Genomic DNA, 2,093 nt, shown 5'->3' on the forward strand with positions numbered 1-2,093 from the left:
GCCATTTCCAAAGCTTTGGGAATCCAGCGAACCACAGTGAGAGCCATTATCAACAAATGGCGAAGACATGGAACAGTGTTGAACCTTCCCAGGAGTGGGCGGCCGCCCAAAATTACCCCAAGAGCGCAGCGACGACTCCTCCAAGAGGTCACAAAAGACCCCACAACAACGTCCAAAGAACTGCAGGCCTCACTTGCCTCAGTTAAGGTCAGCGTTCATGCCTCCACCATCAGGAAAAGACTGGGCGAAAATGGCCTGCATGGCAGAGTTCCAAAGAGAAAACCACTGCTGAGCAAAAAGAACAGCAAAGCTCGTCTCAATTTCTCCACAACACATCTTGATGATCCCCAAGACTTTTGGGACAACATTCTGTAGACCGATGAGACAAAAGTGGAACTCTTTGGAAGGTGTGTGTCCAAGTATATCTGGCGTAGAAGGAACACTGCATTTCATAAAAAGAACGTTATACCAACAGTAAAATATGGTGGTGGTAGTGTGATGGTCTGGGGCTGTTTTGCTGCTTCAGGACTTGGAAGACTTGCCGTGATAAAAGAAACTATGAATTCTGCTGTCTAGCAAGAGATCCTGAAGGAGAATGTCTGACCATCTGTTCGTGTACTCAAGCTGAAACGAACTTGGGTTCTGCAGCAGGACAATGATCCTAAACACACCAGCAAGTCCACCACCGAAGGCTGAAGAAAAACAAAATGAAGACTTTGGAGTGGCCTAGCCAAAGTCCTGACCTGAATCCTATTGAGATGTTTTGGTATGACCTTATAAAGGCCGTTCATGCTCGAAAACTCTCTAATGTAACTAAATTAGGACAATTCTGCAAAGATGAGTGGGCCAACATTCCTCCAGGACGCTGTAAAAGCCTCATTGCACGTTATCGCAAACGCTTGGTTGCAGCTGTTGCTGCTAAGGGTGGCCCAACCAGTTATTAGGTTTAGGGGACAATCACTTTTTCACACAGGGCCATGATGGTTTGGATTTTTTTTCACCTTTAATAATGAACACCTTCATTTACAAATTGCATTTTGTGTTAACTTGTGTTGTCCTTGACTATTGTTTAAATTGGTTTGATGTTCTGAAACACTTAAGTGTGACAAACACGCAAAGGAACAGGAAATGAGGAAGGTGGCAAACACTTTTTCACACCACTGTAGATAGATAGATGGATAGCTAGATAGACAGACAGACAGACAGATAAATAGATAGATAGTTGCAGTCAAACATTTTGTATTTGAGGGATTTTCTTAATTGTTTTACAGTTTTGTAGCTAATGTACCTCTCAGGTTTGTTTCAGGTGGTAATGGCGCAGTAGATATGACTCACGCCTTTGGTGTGGGAGACGAGGGTTTGAATCCCAGTGTGATATATCAACCAATGTGTCCCTCAGCAAGGCACTTAACCCGTAGTTGCTCCAGAGGCGTGCAACCTCTGATTTACAGCAATTATATCTCGCTGTGGATGAGTTTCAGCTAATTAATGTGTAACGTAATGATTCCCTCCCCAGGTCACCAGGATGTTAGCTCCTGCTGCCATCTTGTGTTCAACAATGTAACTCATTACATTATGAACCTCTGTGTTATTATATATTTTAAAAAAACACAGTTGAAAAATGATTGTATTCTAAGGGTGATGAAAAGACTTTACCCTGAAACTAGACGGCAAAAGTCATAGCTGTGAACAAAAGTCACAAACAACAAAGCTTAATTTTAGAAAAATAACAAGTCAAACTGTAATTATCAGGACTTTATTTACAGAGAAAGATGACCTGGCAGGAAGGAGATGTTTCACAAAGAAACTTATTGGTTAGAAATGAGTTATCATAATGAAAAGAAAGGACTTAACATTATTAGAATAAATGTAAAACAAAGGTACATGAGGCTGTAAACCTTCACTCTGAACCTCAGAAGTATAAAACTACTATAGAGGCACATGGATGCTGGGTTTGGCCCCGCCCACTGACACTGGCGCCATCTGTCTTCCCTTACGTCCGCAGATAAGATGTATGCCTTATATCCGGTACTAATGTCGGGCTCGCTCCCAAAGTCACTGCCATGGCCTATGCCGATGACGTCACTGTAGTA

At 42.5% G+C, this 2,093-nt stretch overlaps 1 protein-coding gene across 1 annotated transcript in view; it reads right to left on the reverse strand.

Annotated features, from left to right (window-relative positions):
* Positions 1–2,093, reverse strand: part of LOC117944112 (histone H3) — a 34,321-nt gene that overhangs the window by 20,886 nt on the left and 11,342 nt on the right. The gene's annotated exons all lie outside the window — the stretch shown is intronic.

This window comes from Etheostoma cragini, chromosome 4 (assembly GCF_013103735.1).
Source record: "Etheostoma cragini isolate CJK2018 chromosome 4, CSU_Ecrag_1.0, whole genome shotgun sequence".
Lineage (NCBI taxonomy): Eukaryota > Metazoa > Chordata > Actinopteri > Perciformes > Percidae > Etheostoma > Etheostoma cragini.